The sequence below is a fragment of the Mus pahari genome, chromosome 19 (assembly GCF_900095145.1).
Source record: "Mus pahari chromosome 19, PAHARI_EIJ_v1.1, whole genome shotgun sequence".
Lineage (NCBI taxonomy): Eukaryota > Metazoa > Chordata > Mammalia > Rodentia > Muridae > Mus > Mus pahari.
The window spans coordinates 21,330,106-21,338,855 of record NC_034608.1 but is presented as its reverse complement, the minus strand read 5'-3'; positions in this window follow the sequence as shown (position 1 = coordinate 21,338,855).

Genomic DNA, 8,750 nt, shown 5'->3' with positions numbered 1-8,750 from the left:
CTGAAACAAAGGGGTGGGTCCTTGGGTTTTCCCATATAAATTCAGTGCCTTTCATTAAATTTGAGCCTTGATGAGAGAACTTTGTCTTGGTTCACTGTTTTTCTCGCTGTCCTTCCCATCCATCCCTATCTTTCCTTTCAGGAACCCAGGAACCCGTGGCTGCTGGCAGCCACAAGTGGCCTGAGTACAGAAATATTGACTGAGGGTCACTGTCTTGGTGGGGCTCCACAGAAAACAGAAGAAGATGGTATCCTGAACCGTAAGCAACACACAGCATTAATGTTAGTGCTACAAATTTCATCTTTTGAAGGCTGTTGATTACAAGGGTGCAAAAGGGATACAGGCTAGACTGAGTCAGCATCGGCCCAATGCTGATATCAGCTAGGGGTTGACAGTGGGAAATGGGACCGGAAAATTCTAAACGGGAATTTGTCCGCAGTCAAGAACTGCATCAGGCAAGAGGAGTAGGGCTTAAAATAAAATAAAATAAAATGTAAAAAACAAAAAGAAAAAAAAGGGAGATGCTAGATATACAAGTGACATGATTGAGAAAGAGATCAAGAGAGAAGGAAGATAGATTTCGGAGCTCAACCAGGGACATAAGGAAATCGGGAGACGTCCTGCTTTCTCTCTGGCCCCTACAGGAAACATCCTTAGTTCTGGTTACATCAAGTTCTCTACCCTCTCTGTATTGTCTGTGTTTGGTGCACCCATCTGTCCATGTGTCAATTTGCGTCTGTTTTTTGTTTCCTTGTCTGAATGACTGTTTTTCTATGTTTTATGTTGAAAAGAAAAAATGGTTAAAACTTTATCTGCTGGCTATCCATCTCTTGATTCAGTCTCAGTTTGCACATTGGTGGCTGCTTTAAGTTGCCCCACACCCTCAGCCAGGAGTCAAGCACAGCAGGAGAGGTCCTGCTGAAAAGTGTAGGAGGCCACGGCCCCTCCCCTGGGCTACCCAAAGCCGAACCTTAAAAGATGGCACCTGTTAGCTATGGAGCTTGTGGTAAACAGGTCCATATTTGGTGGTGATATGTTCCTGCTCTTCTGGTTGGCTGAGGCCACGTGCCTGGTGAAGTGACACAGCCTGCCGCGATTGGAGTGGATAAGAGTATAAAAGGGCTTGTATCCCGGGGCTCAGGGGAGATGAAGAGGGAGATGATGAAGATTGTTCAAGGGTCCTGAATAAACTGCTGTTAGAAGAACTGGTGGTTGCGTCTTCCTTGCTGGTTGAGAGAGGGCGAGACAGAAAAGCTGCTTTTAAGAGGGGCCAGCAGCTTCTCAGTTCTAAGGCAAATAAGCCGATAGGTTTGCTTTTTCCTATAAAAATCTCTGGAATTGTGATTATTGGGCTCAGCAAATGACAAAGTGCTTTTTCTCTTGAAATTGTAGCTAGAAAAAGTAAAAATTATTTAATTGGTCTAAATTCATAAGACTTCTGTAGCTGCTTCATTTGGTTTCTGACTGGTCTTAAAGGTATAAATATGCTCTGCATGTCTTGGTCATAGAGTCTTATTGGTTTATAAGTTATTGGGTATGATTTAAAAAGTGTAGCATGGGTACCAAGAAAGTTAGCTTAGAAATGGTAACTCAGAGTTGGAATCATTTTAAACAATAACACGTGGCATGAACCAGCCCAAGAAACCAGGCTTCTAAAGATACTTCTAAATTGGGATAATATCTTATGTAATTCTTATCCTAGAAACTAGATGCATTAGGGATAAGATTTAAAACAATGTCTTGTCAGGCAGTGGTGGCGCAGGCCTTTAATCCCAGCACTTGGGAGGCAGAGGCAGGTGGATTTCTGAGTTCGAGGCCAGCCAGGTCTACAAAGTGAGTTCCAGGACAGTGAGGGCTACACAGAGAAACCCTGTCTTGAAAAAACTAAAAAAAAAAAAAAAAAAAAAGTCTCTTTAATGAGCATTAAAAGCTGCACTGTCATGCATTCATATATAAGAACTGGCAGCCAAACTGTGTAACGTGAAAGTGATGCATTTGATATTGATTTTAAAGAGAATGGATTGTTTAAAATTGGATTTTGCTTTCCAAAAGTTATAGTTATGCTCTAACATTGCAAAAGAAACTTAGAAGTTATGGTTAAGTTGCCAGTGTTCCATTGGCTGCAGTTTGCAGTTTGATTGCAAGCTCAGGATTCTTAACCCACCCATATATTGTAACTAGGATGATTACAAGAGTAATAAAAGTTAAAAAACAGCTGTGGTCAGTATGAGCCTGCTGACACTTTTACACAAGCTTTATTGGATACAGTGGTAGAAGCAAAATTTAATACACACACACACACACCCCAAGATTGTAACGATCTCAGTAAGAATTTATTTGGTATCAAACGGGCTCCTGGTGAACTTTTTCAGGATTTTGTAGATATGCTACTGAAATAGCTAGTAGAATTTTTGGAGATTCTTGAGCAGGGGTTCCTTCTTTTTTACACAATTGTCTCATGAAAACACTAATGCAGCTCTCTGCAGCCATCTGGCCATACATAGCAAACACATGTGTCTGGATATATTCATCTTTGTGCAGAAATTGGACCCTCACACAATCACGGTTTAGCTATGGTTGCTGCCTTGCAGAGGACTACAATACAAACAATGTTTTCACAGTACCAAGGTGATAAGGAATGTTTTAAGTATAAATCATCTTAGGAAAGACAGTCCAAAAATTAGAGGCATAGACAGACAGTAAAGTTGCTCCCCTGGAATCTGTCCTCACTGCAGGAGGGGTAGTCATTGGGTCAGACCTCAGGAAAAAGGCTCAGATTAAGAAATATTTACATGTGAGTTAATGCAAAGCTCAGAACAGCCTCAGCGAGGCTTGTGTGACATTTCTTTTGTTTTACAAACTCTACCTAGGGAAGTTTTGGGGGCCTTGCCTCTCCTTGCCTCTGGGGAATTATTTTTAAGCCAAAACAGCATTATTACAGGTCTCTCCAGGTGTCAAAATAATGTTCAAACTTAAGATTTATGAAAGGTCAGTGAGGCTATTGAACATCTCTAGGCATTACAATCTGGCCTGCCTACTCCATATAGAATTATTATGGACTTGGAAAGTTATTTGTTTTTTTCTTTGTATCCTGATAATTGTAAAGGGTGTGCTTCTAGTGAGCGTGTAATCATTGAAAGGTTTTGCCTCTAGGAATGGCTAATAGCCTTACATTGTGTAAAAAAAAAAAAATTGTCTCTGGCTCAATACAAGAAGCTAGGACTTTGACTCTTTCAGTGTATATTGTATTATATGGAAAGAGTATTTTATTAGCTAATGGCTCTGAAGGGAAATTTACTACAAACCTTTGCTCTTATACAACGAGCTTTAAAATTTGGGGGAGTAGTTGCTGCTCCAGAAAAGATTCAGAGGCAATATCTTTTTCAATATTTGGGGCCTAAGTTATATCCTAGAAAAATTGTGCTACAGAAAATTCAAGGAAAAAAAGATGATTTGCTTACTTCAAATTGTTTTCAAAAGCTTCCAGGAGATGTTTATTGGCTAAGACCTCACCTTAAGCTCACCACAGGAGGACTTAAGCCTTTGTTGGATATTGTCAAAGGGGATGCAAATTAACTGATGAGAGACAAATAGCTTTGCAGAAAGTGGAGGAAACTTCTGTAATCAATTGTTATCGATTGTAATCAATGGTAATCAAATGTTAGTTGTTTATTTTAGTTATTGTTACTCAATGCCCCCACATCAATTCTTTGGTAGAGCATTAATGTGGATTCATCTTTCTTCATCTCCAAGTAAAGTTCTAACACCCTGTTATGAAGCTGTTGTGGTGTTATTAAAAAATTGTAGGATAGAATCATGAAGGTATTTCAGAAAGAATGTCTTAAAAACCTGATGAGACATCTATTCCTTGTTTCAAACAGCAATTAAATTGGTTATTAAAGAATACAGATGGGCTGGAGAGATGACTCAGCGGTTAAGAACAGTGGCTGCTCTTCCAGAGGTCCTGAGTTCAATTCCCAGCAACCACATGGTGGCTCATTACCATCTGTAATGTAAACATCTTCTGGTGTGTCTGAAGACAGCTACAGTGTACTCATATAAATAATAAATAAATAAATCTTTTTAAAAATATATAGATATTTGGCATATTGCATAGCAAACTGTTTAGGCAAAATTGATAATCATTATCTAAAAGATAAGTCATCAAAATTTGCATGTATGCATGCTTTTGTATTTCCTGGCAATTTATGCATTCATCCCATAAAGAATACATCTACTGTATTTATAAACAGCCCTTCTATTGGAGAGAAGTATATGTGATTGAATCACATGTTTATTCTTTTGAGTTTCCTCCTACTTCAGCACAGATAATTGAATTTCTTGCTGTAGCTAGCATTTTGAAATGTTGAAAAATCAAGCTTTAATTTGTATACTGATAGCTAATATATATATATAGCTCAGGGCTTACAATTGCTTGAAATTGTTCCTCTTTAGATACTGCTAATTCTCAAATTTTGCAATTGTTTATGCATATATACTCAAGAGCAAGTACTGTCCCTTTAAAGGACTGTCCTTGGACATTTAACAGCTCATTCTGGTCTTCCTGAACCTTTAGCTGCAGGCAATGATTGCATTGACAGAGCTCTAAAAGGAGAGGCCTTAGTTTTAGATCCTGTTGCATTGGCTAGATGTGATCATGATAAATTTCGTCTCTCTAGTCACACCTTAAGGCTCCAACATAAGATCACTAAGTAGCAAGCAAGAATGATTGTAAAACAGTGCCCTAGTTGCCTTAAATTATCTCCAGTTCCGCATTCAGGGGTTAATCCATGAGACCTTATGCCTGATCATATTTGGCAAATAGGTGTAACTCATTATGCAGAATTTGGAGAATTGAAATATAAACATGTTTGCATTGACACTTGTTCAGGATTCCTTTTTGCTTCTCTACATATGGGATAAGCCTCTAGAAATGTAATTGATCATGGTTTACAAACCTTTAATGCTATGGGATTACCTAAAGTCATTAAGACAGATAATGGGCCAGCCTATATTGGCAACAATTTTATATCATTTTATCGGGAATTTGGTATTGAACATAAAACTGGAATTCCTTATAACCCAATTGGACAAGGAATTGTTGAACGTGTGCATCACACTCTTAAAAATTGGTTTTTAAAAGCAAAAAAGGGGGAACTATACCCCCAATATCACTAAAAGCACATCTTGCTTTTTTCTTATTTGTTTTAAATTTTTTGCAGGGTTAACCCTAACCCTAACCCACTGATGTTAAAGGTCAGTCTGCAGCCGATCGCCATTGGCATCCAGTCACTTCCAGTTCATATGCCATGGTTAAATGGCAGGATCCTCTAACTAATACATGGAATGGCCCAGATCCTGTTTTACTATGGGAGAAAGGTTCTGTTTGTGTTTTTTCACAAAAAGAAGACAGAGAATGATGGCTGCCTGAAAGATTGGTTCATCAAGTAGACACAGATCCTGAGTCTTCTATTAAGTATGATTCCAATTATGATGACAGCTAAAAACCTATATTAGCCAGCTGAGTTAAGTTGGAGCATAGCCGCTACATTTACATCTTCCTGCCAGAGAACTGAGAACTGCTTCTCACACTGAGCTGCTGAAGAGCCTACTTTGCAAATCAATCCAGCTGAAACAAGCAGAACCCAGCTGAAACAAGGGGATGGGTCCTTGGGTTTTCCCATATATATTCAGTGATGCACATTAAAATTTGAGCCTTGACCAGAGAACTTTGTCTTGGCTCGTTATTTTTCTTACCAACCTTCCCACCCATCCCCAGCTTTCCTTTCAGGAACCTCGTAACCCATGAGCCCTGAACTTTCCAGCCTGGCTGCTGGGCTTCCTTTCCTCCAGGGGCTCTTCCCTGTATAATCCAGACATTTTGGCGTCACCACCATCACTACCCAACCCCTACACTTCTCTCTTCATGCTGAAAGGACAACATAAACTCCATTTGTCTCCAGGACCAGGCCTGATTTCAAAGAACTGCCATAAGGCACCAGCTCCAAGAACAGACGATAAGTCCCAGAAACTAGGCCATAAGATACCAGCTCTCGGAGTAGACCATAAAATCTAGAACAAGATCTTAAAACCCCCTCCCAAGGAACAGTCTGGGGATAACCACAAAAATGGGGAAATATTTATCTCAGAATGGGTTAACTGTGCTGGGCAGTCCTAGCTTATCCTATGGCTAAACATTCACGACAGAAGAATGCAGACCACTGACCACCTGTGACCCCCTAGCACCCACCAGTGAAATTTCAGATTACCTAATCCTTCTAGAAAGTTAGCCCAGTTCCCTATAAGAAGGCCTGCATGCCTTTGTCTGAGGTCACCATTTTGGAGAATGGCTGACCCCTGCATGTTAGATGTTTCTGGAGAATAAACACTCTTTGTCTTTACATACTATCTGAGTCTGGGGTCTTCCTTCAGTGATTTTCTGATCCTTACACTTCGAGTCCCCACCACCACCATCTGCATGACAATTTCCATGGCATCATTCCTTGGAACTGCTAACCCCACCCAGTAACTGCCCTCCCAAAAGAGGGGAAAAAAAAAAAATATATATATATATACATACATATATATAATTTATATATATTATAAAAATTTTATATATATATAATTTTTATATATATTATAAAATTTTTATTATATATAATTTATATATAATAAAAATTTTATATATATAATTATATATATATATTATAAAAACTTTATTATATATAATTTATATATATTATAAAAATTATAATTTTTTACCTTTTTAATGTGCATTGTTGTTTTGCCTGCATGTATGTCAGGGTGAGGGCATCAGATCTTAGAGTTACAGACAATTGTGAGCTGCCATATGGGTGCTGGGAATTGAACCCAGGTCTTCTAGGAGAGCATTCAGTGTCTTAACCACTGAGCCACAGCTCCAACCCCATGAGCCATTTTTCCAGCACCCTCTTTTTTACTTTTAATTGATCTTGGATTGGTTTATTTAATTGGTTTGACCCCCAAAGGGCCTCGACCTACAAGCTAGACCAACTGTTGATGAATTGTGTGACCTTGGACAAGCATCCTAAACTCTCTGCTCCTGTTTCCTTATTTATAACCTAGGAATGAGAACTGCCACGCCCACTCTAGTAGTGACTCACAACAGGTCTCAAAACCTGGACGAGTCCTGAGAAAAAGAGTCTCAAGGAGACTCAACTTCCTAGAGTCCTGGCATTTCCAAAAAATCTATATACACGAACCCTATCCACATGTTAGTATGGTGTATGCTCTCTTTCAGTATTATTAATGCCTTTAAAGATTGAATTTTTACCATAGGTGAAGTTTCTACCAGTGTTTCAAAGTCCTAAAAAATTCCTTAAAGCCAGGAGCTCGGAATTCAGCGAGAAGGTTACCTATTCATTAACATTCTAATTCACTTCTAGTAAAGACCGGTGAAACTGATTAAGCATCACAAAGAACAGAGCCAAGCTCAGGGCAAAGCTTACCAAGGCCTAGGAAATAGGGGGTTGTGGTATTGTATTAGCAGAACCCCCCAAAACAGGTTTTTCTGCTAGGCCCAAAGGAACAGCATAATGGAGGATTTACTGAGGACCCCTGACAGTGGGGTTTAACTATCTAGTAGCCTTGCACGTGGCTTCCTCCTCAAGCTGCCTGGTCCCACCCCCTGGTCTCTTTTGTATTCAACCCTTTGTTTTGTGTCATTGTATCTGGGGATGTATCCTGCCCCACTTTTCTTGTTTGTTCTGTATTAAAGATGTGATGCTCATTTTAATCAATACATTCAGTTTTACACCCTCTCTCATGTAAACTGTCACTCATTCACCAAATCCTCACTCGCCTGCAACCAAGAGACCCGTACCACGCAGATTGGGGACCCAAGTGAGGTCCATCTGTGGCAGAGAACAGCACTCTGTGTACAAGGATTCTGTTGTCTGAATTTTTTGTAGTGAGGGACTTTCCTTGATTTCCTCAGTCCCTGACATTAAACGGCAGGATGGGGGCTGGGCTAGAGAGATGGCTCAGTGGTTAAGAGAACTTGTTCCATGGACCTGGGTTGGGCTCCCAGCACCCACACAGAGCTCACAACCAGCTGTAACTCCAGTTCCAGGGGATCTAACACCCTCTTCTGACCTTTGCAGGCACAGGCATGCATGTGGTCCACCAAGATTCAGGCAAAGACACAGATTCATACATATATGACAAAAATAAATATTTAAAGATCATGATGAGATTCAGAGACCCCTGGTGAGACGCTGCTCAAGGAAGGCCCAGGTGGGACCAAGAGCCTCAAGATGACCTCTTCTTGGCCCAGCTGTTTACCTTGAGAGTTAAGGAGGAACCCCAGAAGAGGCATGGGCTGGTGACACACACCTCTGATCCTACCACTTAAAAGGCAGAAGCAAAGAGATCTCTGTGAGTTACAGGCCATCTTGATCTACATGTGGAATTCCAGGCTAGTCAAGGCTCCATAATCAAACCCTGTCTCAAAAACAAACAAACAAACAAACAAAAAACAACAAAAACAACAAAAAAAGTTTTAAGGTACTTGGGAGGCAGAAACTAATGAACCTCTGTGTGTTTAAGACCAGCTTGGTCTACATGAAAGTTCCAGAATACCCAGGGCTACATAGAAAGGTCCTGTCTCAAAAATAGAAAGAAAGAAAGGAAGGAAGGAAGGAAGGAAGGAAGGAAGGAAGGAAGGAAGGAAGGAAGGAAGAAAGAAAGAAAGAAAGAAAGAAAGAAAGAAA